Source organism: Bos indicus x Bos taurus, chromosome 8, assembly GCF_003369695.1.
Source record: "Bos indicus x Bos taurus breed Angus x Brahman F1 hybrid chromosome 8, Bos_hybrid_MaternalHap_v2.0, whole genome shotgun sequence".
Lineage (NCBI taxonomy): Eukaryota > Metazoa > Chordata > Mammalia > Artiodactyla > Bovidae > Bos > Bos indicus x Bos taurus.
In genome coordinates this window covers 15,915,493-15,931,286 of record NC_040083.1, presented here as the reverse complement: position 1 = coordinate 15,931,286, position 15,794 = coordinate 15,915,493, and the positions used below count along the sequence as shown (strand labels likewise).

Below are 15,794 nucleotides of genomic sequence, written 5' to 3'. Positions count from 1 at the left end.
TTTCTCTTGTGTGTATAGGAGGTAAATATTAGCCCCATTATACTTCCCCTGCCTTTATTTTTCTTCATTCTAAAACTTACTATAGGACATAGTTCTAAGAGTAGACCTAACTTAAGGAGTAAATATTTATAAATTCTCAGCCAAAGCTGGGCAAAGGTCTTTTAGAGTGGTTTAGTCTGCTTAGGATGTGGAGCTCCAAATCTGGCTCTTGGACCCATACTCTACTAGTCTCTGACCTTCGGTCTGGGCCAGTGCTGACCGTGAACCCTGGTGACATACCGCTCTCACCATCAGCAAGACAAGCCCGATGGCAGAATTCCCTTTCTGTAGTTTTTGTTCCATTGTGTAACTGAGCACTCCCAGAAGCTTGGGCTCTGCCTCTCCTCCAAGTGTCCTGATTTCTGGAACGGTGTCCAGGCGCACCTCTAATGAGAGATTCCCAAGGGGACACTCTTGGTCAGATGCTTAGAACAGCTAATCCAATCCTCTCCCTCCTGTAGTCCTCCAAATAGGACAGATCCTCCCTAGGTGAACAGATCTGGTCCATTGACCCAACTGCTCCCATATGCACTGTAGCCATCTTCTGGTAAGCTATGACTCAACTGCCTGAACTAAGGCTATATGGGGCAAAAGAAAAATTTAAATAGCCAATTAGTTTCTATTAGTTGTCCAATTGTAAATTTGGAAATTTTCTTTGATCAAACATACAGGTATTTGGTGTACAGATATTTCTGGTAATTGAAAAATACACTGCATAAGTTTTTATTTTTATTCTATTTTTGGTTTATAAAATTGAAAAATGTTGAATACTTGGAAAATAAAAAAGCAGATAAGAGAAAAATGTGCTTTGCGTTTTACAGAGTGAAAAATAAAAGAGATTTTTAATTTAACCCAGAACATAGGAACCTTTCCAGTATAAAATACTCACATTCCTGCGGACTTCTTAGTAGACTTTTTTTTCCCCTTAAAATGTAAGAAATCACAGAATAAACTCTTCAGACTCTTTCACATGTTTCAGGGGCCCATAAATATATTTATTGATCTTCAGCTAAACTCTTGGGGATTTTGTCAGTTCTAACCTTGATTCCCATGCGCAATAGAGGACTTTTCTAGATTTAGAAAAGTCTCCATTTTAGGTGCTGGTTTGAACTTCAGACCCTCTAAAATAGATCTTAAGACTCCTCATCAGATTTCTGAAACTTGCTGCTTATTTTCTGATTCAACTGCATTTGTTCAGCTGTGACTGTGTAACTTTCGGATTCAAGAAGGTCAACTACCGATAAGTCTGCTATTTGATTCTCCCTCTGACTGTGAGACTGTAGAAGGTATTTAAGCCTCCACATGGAGGGTATATGTTAGGATGCATTTCCAGATTTGCTAAACTTTAGTTCTTTTTCTTCCTGATCTAAATTCAAGTTTTTGTGAATCTCTCCCCATGTGTCCAATAACAATAATCTTTTAGAAGTATTTGTAAAAATAGGGTATTGTTCCTACCCCTAGGAGTTTCAGTCTAGCTGGAAAAACAGGCCACGTACACATGCTAATAAAACCAACACTATCAGAGAGTACATAATAACAATCACTAAAAAAAATCATAGTTTGTGCTACTGTATGGAAATTAAAAAATGGGAGGGTTAACTTAAGAGGAAGGGAGCTTGATCTTAAAGCTAATTTAGCCAGTACTTGGGCTAATGCAGCAGAGTAAGTAAGACATTCCTGTTGGCAGATACACTAGACTAAATGTTCAGAGATGGGAAAAGTTCAGATTCTGAGAAGCAGTTCAGTTTGGCTTCAGGAAAAAGTTTATGCATACATGTCCCTATGCAGTGACTTCCAAAACATGGCCTATATCTATATTTGTTTTGATTCTTTCTTTCCAATTAGAACCTGTACAATAGCCAGCCTTGTATATTTAGAATTCCACAGTATGTCTATGCTTTCCCATCTTTACATTGATTGATGTTTCTTCCTTATCTTCTTCCATCCTGATTGTCCCACCCATCCCTACCTTTCTCCATCTCTCCTCATAATGAAGATTAAAAAAAGCAAAAGAGTTTTGCTCTCTGTTGCCAACTCTAGTAAATTGACAGAGTTTGGGGAGATTAATGTATAGGCAAAGATTTTCAAGTCACTTTCAGATTCAGAAAAAAAAAAAAATCCACGATTGATTAGTGACCAAGGTGTGACCTTGAGAGTAGTGGTCCAGATGCTCTTTATTTTGCCCACACTGTTGTTTAAGGTCTAGAAAAAGTAACCATCTGCATTCTTCTTCTTCTGAACATTTTCTTCCTTAAAATTTCTACCGCATTTTCTATTTATTTTATTCACTTAATCTCCCATTTGATACGCTTGCAGTTGGCTCATCACTGACTAAATAGACTCATACTCCTTCAAAAGACTATCTCACTCAATATCTCTTTTTTATCTCCCCCAAATGCTAGCACAGTAAGTATAGTAAGTATATGCTTAACAAATATTTCATGAACTAAATATAATATAGGCAAGAAGGAGGATCTAAGGCTGAAAAAGCAAATGACAGATGGATTATACTTATAGAAGCATAAACAAAATAGTTCAGCTGGTAATTGTTCTAAAATGGTTTCATGTACATTGGTCTGTTCACATAATAATCAGATGCTGGAGGGCAGAAGTCCTTAAACACAACCTCATTCACAGATTCCAGTGATAGTCGGTAGATGACCCACCCTCTGGGGGATGAGTCCTTCTATTGGAAAGAGTCAAAAGCAACAAAATTTGTTAAGTGAATCACACCTCCAAGAGGCTTTCAGGGAAATTTGCATTTGGGGAGTGAAAAGGAATTGAGCAAAGAAAGAAAGATAGACCTAGGATGAAAACTCCTCAAGGAGGAGAGAAAGGGCATAGATTTGAGGGACGAAGGCTTGAAATCCAATATCAGATCTTAGCCCTATTACTGAGCTCTGCCATTCAATCATTGTGTCCTTGGGCGAACTAGGTAACTTCTCTGAACTTCAGTCTCAACCACTGTAAAAGAAACATGGTTATACTAGAGCCAAAAAGCTCAAAAATAATCAGTCCAATGTTAGTAACTTATTTACTAACATTAGACTGCAAAGATAATATTAGATTGCAAATATAACTGTAAAGTTTGCCTGTGTATATATGATCTTTTCCTGTGTTATATATTTACCATCTATGTTTCCTCTGACCCTGATTTTGTTTTCTAGTTTATTGATTGAACTATTAAAAAGCATCTCAAAATTATAGCCCAACATAAATGGGCTATAAATATACAAACCAAGTTATATCTGTTTGTAGAGCTATTGGAAAATAAAATGGGATAATGTCTTTTTAAAAAAATCGTTCACAGAGTTTAATAAATGTGATTTTCCCAAGCCCTATTATATCTTCCCATCAAAAGTATGATTTAAAGAGACATTCTAAATCAAGAAGGCAGATGCCATGGGTTATGGCTGTCAGAGTGGTAACCATTTCATGTATTTCAACTAGACCACTTTCATATCTATGGCCAGTTCTTTAGATTTCCTGAAGTTACACAGTAAATTTTCAAGTACAACTTAAGTTATCTAGTAACTTCTTTCATCATTTTTATTCCTTTATTTCAGTCTATCATTTTAATAAATCAGGTTTTTCACATGTAATAAAAACACAAATGCTTTCAGTTTTGTGTTTTGACTCAATGAAGAGACTGAGTTGAAGTCTGTTGTTCCATGAAGGGGAAAGTACTTTGTGTTTTTAAGATCCCAGAGCTTCTCATGCCCTTCCTTTGGATGATACGCTTTTCAAGGGGAAAACAAAGCTGACCTTGACCCGTTTGCTTGCAGTGGGCACTTTTGTGAATATAAACAGCAGAAACTTGTTCCAGACAGACATCACGTCAATGTGAGCAGACACTCCTGTCCATCAGAAGGCAATCTCCACATTCATAAAGAAAAATCAGTGAGCTGTGGGTCAGGCTTTTAGTGCACACAGTTTTTAAGAAACATAAATGCCCAAAGAATAAGCAACTTACAAGTCACAAAATAGAGAGGAAGGCAGAAATAGGTATCTGCCTCATTATATCAAACCACAAAGCAGCTGACATTTACTAAGAAGAGGATTATTTGATCAAAACTGTTCAGGAAAGCTTAGACTATCCTATTCACAAGTAACCTTTGAAGAGATTAAGAAGACAAAAGAACAAAAAAGGATATGAAGTATTTAATTCTGTTATTCTTGAATATGTATAACTATTAAGGAAATACAAGATATATAAATAGCACATTATGTAACTATGACTTATTTTATACTTAGATTGGGGAAGGGATTTATTACTATGGTATATCATCAAAAACTAGAAAACAATTATTTATTTTTCCATAGCAAATGTCTACTCTATAATCACGGAAATACAAATCCTATTAGATACTCAAGTACAGCTGTCAATTAGAAGAATGATATATGATCTCTGAGAAGATTCTGTACCAGATATACGAAACTGAAGTTAACAACATACAGGTAGTTTTTGAAATTAACTCTAACGTTACTTGTCAGGTAAACCTGCACACTAAGAATGAATTTCTGAAGTATTAATTATCTTAGATCACTGAAAAGTTGAGAGACAAGCTCAGAGAGCACTGAAGGACAACTTGGAGGCATGAGTCAGAGAACGCAGGTCTGTTTGAGTGAAATGAGGCTTTCTGTCCACTTGAATGCCACTTCTCAATCTCCTTTGCTGGCTCCTCTGTCTTATTTATTTTTAAGTGTTGGTGCTCTTTATGGTTTGGTTTGGGGGCTTTTAAAGTCATTAAACTCTCCAAATATGATTCCATCAAATTTTGTATTGAAAATGCCATCTGTAATGTATTGATATTCAAGTTAACACTTCTAGTCCACAGCTATTACTTTAGTTTCAGATTTTCAGATTTTCCCATTTCTTCTCAGATATCTTAAAATATTATTCAATATACTAAAATGGTGCATCCATAAAAGACCTTCTATCTATCTTGGTCCCTCCAAATTAAAAAAAAAAAAAAAAAAAAGAGTGTTCCTGGATTACCTTTTCTCTTCTACATACCACTCCAATCTACCAAGTCCTATCAGATCTGAAATACAGCTCAAATCCAGTGACTTATCTATCATCTAGCTTCCATGCTGTTGACTTAGCCACAATTATTGTAGCCTGGACTACTGAAGTCATTTCAAATTCTTTTCCTTATTTCTACTCTTGTCTCCCACAATTCATTTTTCACTTGGCAGCCACATGGATCATTAAAAAAGAAAGAATGAGAAAGAAAATCAATATAATGTGATTATAGAGCTCATATAGTTATCGTTTACCTAAAAACAACTTATCACTTCTTGGAGACCATTAAGCATTAGGAGAACAAAGAAATAGACATACATTAAAAAAAAACCCCAAATCCAAAATTACTCAATTGCTGCTTTTCCAGAAATACGAGGAAACAGAAGCTACAACTCCAAGTAATATTTTATTGCTGCTAAGATCTTGCAGAATCACCTGGAAGTGTAGGCAACTGAGTGCAAAGTGCCTAGAGTCTCAGAGGTAACAGATTCCAAAAAGCACAGCACACATACACCCACTAAGTATGAGGACTTTCTTAAAATGTAAATTTTAAAGTTGACATTGGAGCTACAATAAACAGGACTGAACTCTAGGGAGGCTGGCCTTTGACAGCGGCTGTCAAGGTGATATATCTAATAGTAGTGGAGTATCAAAGACAGTGCCACTGAAAACACCACCTACAATTGAAGATTGCCTTGGACCACAGGGGTGTTTCCCTTAATGCCTGTGAGTGGTGAAGGAACCGGGACAAGGGTATGCAGATCTGGCAGCAGAAACTACTGGATGTCTTAAGCTTTGAGGGCCAAAAGGAAGTTGGCTACACAGGGAAGAAACAGTCTACATCAAAAAGAAGAAGGGGGAGCCCTTTGATTAGAAAGCTACCTGTACCACCAAACAGGAACCTCTTGCAAATAGCTGATTCAATGACAAGTAACAAAACAGCACCAAACATAGTTATACAGCTTAGTTATCAAGATACTCAATGGAGGGACTTGCCAGGTGAGACAGTGGTTCAGAGTCCACCTTACAGTCTGGGAGATGTGGGTTTAATCTCTGGTTGGGGAATTAAGATCCCACGTGTTGTAGAGCAACTAAGCCCATGTGATGCAACTTCTGAGCCCATGTGCTCTGGAGCCCGTGAGCCACAACGAGAGGCCCAGTGACACAACTCGAGAGCCACTGCACCCAAATGAGTAAATATTTTTAAAAAGAGAAAAATAAAGCAGATAACTGAGAAAAAGATACTCTATGAAGAAGGTGGTAAAAAGCAGCAAAATGTACCATTTTGGAATGTACTCAAAAGATTCACAATGGAGCACAGTAAAAAAATGTTTTTATTTCACTACACACAAATGTATGAAGTGATTGCCAAGAACAGAAGCTCTTAAAGAAGAAATATAAGAACTCAAGGAAAAGATGTTGGGACAATGAGAAGAGATGAAATATGAACTGGTGGAATCCAAGAGAAAATTCTTTCCCGAGAAAGAAGTAAAATTACTAGAAAAAATAAAAAGGCAAGTTTAAGGGAAGAACATGAGAAAACAGATACAATGGAAAACAGAAAAATAGACTCAGGACAAAAATGGGGAAAGCACAAACAAAATCCTCTGGCACTATTTCATTTATGAACTCTATGGCTCTATTATCTATTCAGAAGTAAAATTCCAAACAACAACAACAAAATCGTATCACTGCCATTCTTCAAACCTTCCAATAGCCACTAACAGATTTTAGAATGAAATTTACATTTTGCCCCATGGCCTGTCTTGCATCACTGGCTTCTACTCCTACATATTTCAAGTTTTCCCCAGCTCTCATTCAGCCATACTGATGACCTTTTACTTATTTTGTTCCATCAACTTCAAACATGGTTCTTCAGAATTTCCTACAGCTGAGTCTTAACATACTGTTACAAAAAGGCTTTTGTCCATCATGTCACTAAGGTATTCTCTTCCATCTTACTGTTTGTTTCTTCCCTAGCCTATCATAACCATAATTATCTCATTAATTACATTATTTATTTAGATGTTGTTTTCCTCCCTTCACAGAAACGTAAGTTTCCCAAGAACAGAGGCCTTTATAGTCAAGCACCTAGCACACAGTTACGACTTGATAGAGTCTGATGACTAAAGGAAGGAGAAGTAGTTTATTTCTAGGGTTTCTTCTAGTGTCAATGTGCTAGTACTAACATCTAGCACTTCACTTTGTAGAGGATGACAGAATCCACCAAAAACACACAACAAATTTCTAGGTCTTCGCACACCTTGAATTATCAAGCTAGTTATTAACTTTGTATATTTACATATCAATCTATGGGCTCCCCCAGTGGTCAGCAGGTAAAATATCTGCCTATAATGGAGGAGAAGGAGACATAGGAGACACAGGTTCGATCCCTGGATCTGGAGGATCCCCTGGAGGAGGAACTGGCAACTCACTCCAGTATCCTTGCCCCAAAAATCCCATTGACAAGAGGAGCCTGGTGGGCTACATGGGTCACATCACAACTAAGCAACTAAGCACAGCACATCAATCTATATAGCTATATATTCATTTATCCATCCATCGTACTGGTTCATGTTTACCTGGAAGACTATGAGTAGTATAGATTTGGGTACTGAGAATGGTTCTAGAGGAACAGAATATTTAGGTTTGTTTTCTGAATTGGTACCGGGATTTCTCGAATTGACTCTCTAATCTGATTAAAGACATTTCCCATAGTAAAGAGACCACTGATAATACACAGCATGATCTGACACCTGGGTATGCCAAAAATCTCCATTAATCCTCTTTGCTGAGTCACTTGAAAATGAAAGTGAAAGCGAAGTCGCTCAGTCATGTCTGACTCTTTGCAACCCCATGTACTGCAGCCCACCAGGCTCCTCTGTCCATGGGATTCTCCAGGCAAGAATACTGGAGTGGGTTGCCATTTCCTTCTCCAGGGGATCTTCCCGAACCAGGAATCAAACACAGGTCTCCTGCATTGCAGGCAGACATAGGCAGACGCTTTAACCTCTGAGCCACCAGGAAACCCAGACTGAGTCACTTGAGTTGTGTCCAACTCTGTGACCCCATGGACTCTAGCCTGCCAGGCTCCTCTGTCCCTGCGGATTCTCCAGGCAAGAATACTGGAGTGGGTTGCTATGCCCTTTTCTGGGGGATCTTCCTGATCAAGGGATAAACCCTGCATCTCTTAAGTCTCCTGCATTGGCAGGCAGGTTCTTTACCCCTAGCGCCACCTGAGAAGCCCTAGACCCTCTTCATCAACCATTTATTAAGAAATGCCGTGCTGAGTTACTGGGTACATGACACTTTTGAACATTTTAAGAAGAGCAATGACTTAATGAGATTAGCTTGTTGTCCCAATGTCACTGGACAAAGTGGAGAAATAAAAAGATGAGATCAGGGATTCCAATTCCCAATTTAAGCACTGCACACACACACAAAATCTGAAGCCTTTTTGTGTGTCCTGAAGGAGACCTTTGTTTCCTACAGCCTTAGGGCTGAAATTCTTGAAAATCAAAAGCAGAATCTCATTCTGTGACTGACTGAATTACAAAGAAACCTGAATTTCCAGTCTTTTAGGGTACTTAATAATAGCCTTGATTGAAAAAGGATGGGATCCTGTAAATTGGGGACAAATGGGAAGACCCTGATGAAAGTGGAGACATTGAGTCTTTCAAGTCTGATGCATCTTCTTTGCCAAAGATGCTTCCCCAGCTGCAGTGGGAGTAGCCTGCTCACTTCCAGTAGAAGTAGCCTCCCCAACCCCAAGGTAATAAACAGCCTCTGCATTTCCTTTTAATGGGATTAATTTTCATTGCTGGAGGAAACAGTAATGGTCTCCTCTGAGTGAGTTGTCAACCAAAACAATGCTGATTCTCCTCTGGATACACCACCCATTTTTGAATCTAGACATACCCGGATTCAAGTCCCAGCAGGCCTCTAAAGGTGAGTGAGGAGGTGCTCTCCACTACTATTTGAGTTTTCAAACTTATAAAGATGGACCTGGGGAACACGTGTTGGAACAGACACTAAGGTTGTGGTATAATGCTTGAAGAAACAATGCTGAATTAGGGTGACTTTATTGATATAGGCTCATCAAGCTGAGATTCTAAATATAATGTTATAGTTCAAGGAGTCAGAAAGGGCTCAAACAGGTTGGGCGGTTGGCTGAAAGAGGGACCAGAAAGGTGTTCCTTAGTGAGTAAATGAGAAGTTCCTGATCTGACTTGGTTTAATACAGAGAGAGAGAGCGCATGCGTGTGTGTGTTGTGTGCGTGCGTGTGTGTGTGTGTGTGTGAGTGTGTACACTCTCAGTTCTTTCCAACTTTTTGTGACCCCACGGACTGTAGCCCACCAGATTCCTCTGTCCATGGGATTTCCCAGCCAAGTATACTGGAGTGGATTGCCATTTCCTTCTCCAAGCGATCTTCCCTACCCAGGAATCAACCTGCATCTCTTGCATCTCCTGTATTAGCAGATGGATTCTTTACCACCTGGGAAACCTTAATATAAAGGGAGGGATTCAAAGGTTTATGGAGATTAGATGTTGGAGTGGATGTTATTTAAGACATACTCACCCACATTGGGAAGGTCCAGAAGACATACTTTTCACCATTACTGTGAGACAGAAATTTGTGAGCAGAGCTCTGGCATTTTTGAAGAGATTTATGATCACTGTTCTCTGTAGGTCAGTGGAGAATAGTGAAAATTTCCAAGTACAATGAAAACTACTGTCACTAACTAGGATATTTAAATTCAATGGTAGTAACTGGATCCTGGGGTGGCAGGGACAGATGACAGCATTCAGCTGCCTCAAGAAAGGTGCACATAGTTAGTGTCATGGACAGCAGTCAAAGAGCAAGCCAGGCTTACAGCACTGGCTGGTGGGTTATGCTGTTCCTAGGAGTGAAATGGATAGAAAACCTATTATAATTCTCAATTGACCTTTATAAGCAGACAAGTTCTATATCAAGTGAACAAGTCTAACCTGAATCATGAAAACTGAAACTCAAGCCCCCTCAATTGCCAGTATTGAGCCGGTTTGCAGACTCAGAAGTCTTTGAGTAAAGGGGAGAATAGGTCCTCTTGAGGAAGGATCCAGGTACACTGCCCAAATTTTATACTGTCAGTCTTTTCAGGACCTTCGCCAAAGGGACCTACAGGACTTCCCTGGTGGCACAGTGAAGAATCCACATGTCAATGTAGGGGAGATGGGTTTGATCCCTGGTCCGGGAAGATTCTACTTGCCGAGGAGCAACTAAGCCCATGCACCAGAACTACTGAGCCCTTGCTCTAGAGCCTGTGAGCTGCAACTACTGAAGTCTGCACATCGAGAGCCTGTGCTCTGCAACAGGAGAAGCCACCACAATGAGAAGCCTGTATCACAGCAGACTCGCCCCCACTCGTCATGACCTGAGAAAGCCCGAGCAAAGCAAGGAAGACTCAGACAGAAATAAAAATAAATAAAATTATTTTCAAAAGGGGGGGATTTACAGCCTTTTTTCCCCAAGGTAACTATGCACTGGGGAAAAGAAAATGATCAGATCTTTTGGGGACTATTGGATACTGGCTTTAAACTGACACTGATTTCAGATGACCTGAAACATCACTGTAGTCCATCAGAGTAGCGTCTTATGGAGCTCAGGTGATCAATGAGATTTTAGTTTACATCCATTTCACAGTGAGCCCCATTGGGTCTCCCAAACCATTCTGTGGTTATTTCTCCAGTTCCAGAATGTACAATGGGAACATAGGTATTTAGCAGACAGCAGAATCCCCACATTGGTTCCCTGACCTATGGAGTGAGGGCTATTGTGTGAAGGTCAAGCAGATTCCACCAGCACTACCTCTAGCTAGGACAAAAACAAACCAAAAGTAATACTTTATTTTTAGTGTCACTATCAAGAACTTGAAGAATGCACAGGTGGTTATTACCACTACATCCCCATTCACCTCTACTTGGTCTGTGCAGGAGACAGATGGATCTTGGAGACTGATGGTGGGTTATCGCAAACTTAACCTGGTGATGACTCCAATGGCAGCCTGGCTATACCAGAGTCGGTTTTATTGCTTGAGAAAATTAACACATCCCCTGGTAACTGTTATGTAGTTATTGATCTGGCAAATGCTTTTTTCTGCCATACCTGTTGATAAAGCCCGACAGAAGCAGTTTGGTTTCAGTTGGCAAAGCCAGCAATATAACTTCACTATCCTACACCATGGATATATTGACTCTTCAACCAAGTCATAGATATCCTTTCTACAAGATATCACTCTGATTCCTTATACTGATGACATTATGCAAATTGGATCTAGTGAGCAAGAAGCAGCAATTCCTCTAAACTTGTTGATAAGTAATTTGTGTGTTAGAGGATGGAAAATAAAGGCAACAAAAATTCAAGGGACTCCTCTTTGAGTAAAATTTCTAGGAATCTAGGTGCATGGGGTATACTGAGAATCCATTCAAAACTGAAAGATTAGTTGTTGTATCTGTTTCCTGCCTCAACCAACAAAAACAAACAAACAAACAAACAAACACAGGCAAAATACTGGGTGAGCCTTTTCGGGTTTTGGAGGCAATATATTCCTCATTTGGACATGTTACTCTGGTGCATTTACCAGACCCCAAAAAACTGCTAGTTTTCAGTGGGGATAGAATAAGAAAAGGTTCTACAACAGGTCCGGGATGCTGTGCAAGCCCTGTTACTTGAGCTATGTAACACAACAGATGCAATTGTAAATGAGGTAAGTGGCAGACAGGGATGGTGTTTGGAGATTTTGACAGGCCTCTGTAGGTGAATCACAGTGAAAGCTCTTAGGATTCTAGAACAAAGTCCTGCCATCCATTACAGAAAACCATTCTCCTTTTGAAACACAGCTCTTGGCCTGTTATTGGGCCTTAACAGAAACTACCATTAACCATCAGATCAGTTCAGTTCAGTCGCTCAGTCGTGTCTGACTCTCTGCGACCCCATGAATCACAGCACGCCAGGTGTCCCTGTTCATCACCAACTCCCGGGGTTCACTCAAACTCATGTCCATCGAGTCAGTGATGCCATCCAGCCATCTCATCCTCTATCGTCCCCTTCTCCTCCTGCCTCCAATCCCTCCTAGCATCAGAGTCTTTTCCAATGAGTCAACTCTTTGCATGAGGTGGCCAAAGTATTGGAGTTTCAGCTTTAGCATCAGTCCTTCCAAAGAACACCCAGGACTGATCTCCTTTAGGATGGACTGGTTGGATCTCCTTGCAGTCCAAAGAACTCTCAAGAGTCTTCTCCAACACCACAGTTCAAAAGCATCAATTCTTTGGCACTCAGCTTTCTTCACAGTCCAACTCTCACATCCATACATGACCACTGGAAAAACCAGAGCCTTGACTAGACGGACCTCTGTTGGCAAAGTAATATCTCTGCTTTTGAATATGCTATCTAGGTTGGTCATAACTTTCTTTCCAAGGAGTAAGCGTCTTTTAATTTCATGGCTGCAGTCACCATCTGCAGTGATTTTGGAGCCCGAAAAAATAAAGTCTGACACTGTTTCCACTGTTTCCCCATCTATTTGCCATGAAGTGATGGGACCAGATGCCATGATCTTCGTTTTCTGAATGTTGAGCTTTAAGCCAACTTTTTCACTCTCCTCTTTCACTTTCATCAAGAGGCTTTTTAGTTCCTCTTCACTTTCTGCCATAAGGGTGATGTCATCTGCATATCTGAGGTTATTAACATTTCTCTGGCAATCTTCATTCCAGCTTGTGTTTCTTCCAGCCCAGCATTTCTCATGATGTCCTCTGCATAGAAGTTAAATAAGCAGGGTGACAATATACAGCCTTGACGTACTCCTTTTCCTATTTGGAACCAGTCTGTTGTTCCATGTCCAGTTCTAACTGTTGCTTCCTGACCTGCATATAGGTTTCTCAAAAGGCAGGTCAGGTAGTCTGGTATTCCCATCTCTTTCAGAATTTTCCACAGTTTATTGTGATCCACACAGTCAAAGGCTTTGACATAGTCAATAAAGCAGAAATAGATGTTTTTCTGGAACTCTCTTGCTTTTTCGATGATCCAGCGGATGTTGGCAATTTGATCTCTTGTTCCTCTGCCTTTTCTAAAACCAGCTTGAACATCTAGAAGTTCACAGTTCACATATTGCTGAAGCCTGGCTTGGAGAATTTTGAGCATTACTTTATCAACGTGTGAGATGAGTGAAATCGTGTGGTAGTTTGAGCATTCTTTGGCATTGCCTTTCTTTGGGATTGGAATGAAAACTGACCTTTTCCAGTCCTGTGTCCACTGCTGAGTTTTCCAAATTTGCTGGCATATTGAGTGTAGCACTTTCACAGCATCATCTTTCAGGTTAGTGGCCACCAAATTTCCATGCAACCTGAGCTGTCCATCATGAACTGGATGTTTTCTGACACTCCCAAACCAGAAAGCTGGGTATGCATAGCAACATTTCATCAAGTGGAATCAGTATATACATGACCAGGCCCAGGAAGGCTCTGAATGCATGAGTAATTTACATAATGAGGTGGCCCAAATGCTCAGGCCACTCCTGCTCCACTGCCTTCTCTCTCCCCACCAGCATCTATGGCCTCATGATGAGTTCTCTAAGACCAGTTAGCAGAGAAGACATAGGCCTGATTTGCAGACGGCTATGCACAATATGACGGAGAAGGCAATGGCACCCCACTCCAGTACTCTTGCCTGGAAAATCCCATGGATGGAGGAGCCTGGTGGGCTGCAGTCCATGGGGTCACTGAGTGTCGGACATGACTGAGCAACTTCACTTTCACTTTTCACTTTAATGCATTAGAGAAGGAAATGGCAACCCACTCCAGTGTTCTTGCCTGGAGAATCCTAGGAATGGGGGAGCCTGGTGGGCTACCATCTATGGGGTCACACAGAGCTGGACAGGACTGAAGCAACTTAGCAGCAGCAGCATGCACGATATGAAGGCACCATCCCACAGTGGATAGTTATTACACCATAGACCTTTTCTAGGACATCCCCAAAGGATAGAAGGACAGTCCTCCCAGATGGCAGACCTTTGAGCTCTGGTTTTTCACTTTGCTTGGAATGAGAAATGGCAAGATAGCAATTACATACTAATACTAATTCATGGGCTGTGGGTCAATGATTTGGCTGGAAGTTCAGGGTCTTGAAAAAAATATGGCTGAAAAATTGATGACAAGGAAATTTAAAGAACACGTATGTAGATAGACCTCTTTGGATGGGCAAAGAACATGAAGATACTTGTGTTCTATGTGAATGTTCATCAAAGGCTGACCTCAAAAGAGGAGGATTTTAATAATCAAGTGAATGACATGCTCTGTGCACACCAGTCAGCTTTTATTCAGCCAATTCTATCATCATCCAATGGGTTTATGAGAAAAAATGGCCATGGTTGCAGGGATGGAGGCAATGCACAGGATTAACAGCACAAATTTCCATTTCCCAAGGGTGACTTGGTTACACCTATTGCTGAGTGCCCAATCTACCAGCAGCAGAGACCAAGTGCCCTCATAGGCACCATTTCTTAGGGTAAGGTAATCATCCAGCTACTTGATGGCCAGTTAATTACCACTTCCACCATGGAAGGAGCAGCATTTTTTTTTTTTTCATAATGGAATGCACACTCTGGATACAGATTTGCTTCCCCGCCATGCTATACTTGTGTCAAAAGTACCATCTGTAGACTCACAGAATGCCTTATCTGTCATCAGCAGTATTTCACATAGCACTGCTTCTGGTTAAATAACTCACTTCATAGCAAAAGAAGTATGACAATGGGCCTGTGCTCATGGAAGTCAGTGGACTTACCACATCCTCCATGATTCAGAAGCAGATAATTTGAAAGAATGGTAGAATGACCTTTTGGAAACTCTGTAACAGTGCCAGCTAGTCAGCGATATCTTGCAGGACTGGGACGAGGTTCTCTAGAAGGTGTCCAATACATGGTGCTGTTTCTCCCATAGCCAGAATCCACAGGTCCATGAATCAAGGGGTAGAAATAGGCACTGTTCACTACTGCCTTAGTGACCCACTAGCAACATTTTGCTTCCTGTTCCTGTGACCTCAAGCTTGCTGGCCTGGAGACTTTAGTTCCCAAACGAGGAATGCTTTTACCAAGAGAAATCACAACATTTCCATTAAACTGGAAGTTAAGATTTCTATCCAGTTACTTTGGACTCCTCGTGCCTGTTAATCAATAGGGAAAGAAAGGAGTTACTGCGGGACCTGGGGCAAAGAATCCTGAATCCCAAGGGCAGATTGGCATGCTACTCAACAATGGAGATAAGGAAGACTACGTCTGGAATACAGAAGATCCCACAGTCTCTCAGCATTACTATGCCCTGAAATTTAGGTCAATGGAAAATTACAACAACCCAACCTAGGCAGGATTACAAATGGCCCAGAACCTTGAGAAATGCAGATTTGGATCACCCGACCAGTTAAAGAACCAAGAATGGCTTAGATGCTTGCTCAAGGCAAAGGATATACACAAAGAGTAGCAGAAGGAAATTATAAATACCAGACATGACCAGTTACAGAAACAAAGACTATAAGATGATTCCCTCACACCCTTATTTTGTTATGAATGTGTATGTGTGTATTACACACACTCTTCTGGAAAAGTAGTGTGTTTTGGGTTATATGCAAAATAGTTATATCATGATAGGCAGAGCTATGATCTTTTTATAGTCTTGGAGATTAAGTATGATTAAAGATGT

At 40.4% G+C, this 15,794-nt stretch overlaps 1 protein-coding gene across 2 annotated transcripts in view; it reads right to left on the bottom strand.

Annotated features, from left to right (window-relative positions):
* Positions 1–15,794, bottom strand: part of LINGO2 (leucine rich repeat and Ig domain containing 2) — a 1,450,974-nt gene that overhangs the window by 199,399 nt on the left and 1,235,781 nt on the right. The window lies entirely within an intron of this gene.